The sequence below is a fragment of the Merops nubicus genome, unplaced genomic scaffold (assembly GCF_000691845.1).
Source record: "Merops nubicus isolate BGI_N331 unplaced genomic scaffold, ASM69184v1 scaffold42806, whole genome shotgun sequence".
In the NCBI taxonomy this organism is placed as follows: Eukaryota; Metazoa; Chordata; class Aves; order Coraciiformes; family Meropidae; genus Merops; species Merops nubicus.
The window spans coordinates 2,555-3,009 of record NW_008617779.1 but is presented as its reverse complement, the minus strand read 5'-3'; positions in this window follow the sequence as shown (position 1 = coordinate 3,009).

The following is a 455-nucleotide window of genomic DNA, read 5'->3' as shown; positions in this document are numbered from 1 at the left end:
GGTCTGGGGAGCTGCAGTCCAGCCAGCAGGTGCTGCTCGTGGGAGTGGGGCTGCTGGAGAGCTGCTGCTCCGCTGACCGCGCCGTGAGCACGGGCTGCTTGTGCGTTAGTGGTGTGCAGCCCTCCCCGGTGCCCATCACCCTGGTGTCTGGCTTCCTGCACCAGGTCACCCCATTAGGGCCAGCCGTGCCATGACCTCAAGCTCGCATGTGCCAAACAGAGGCACCAGGGCCAGGGAGCACGAGGCAGCAGCAGGATCTTCTGCGGTGCAGCATCCCCCGGCTTCCAGCGTCACCTTTTCCTGTGAGGGAGCAGCTGCTTTACCCCTCTGCATGGGCACTGCTGGGAGAGGGGCAGGCGTCAGGACAGGGCTGGCTGGCTGGCTGTGTCGAACGGGGGCAGGCAGGCTGGGCATGGGCAGCGCTGGCGATGGGCAAGGGCTTCCAGGCTGCCTGG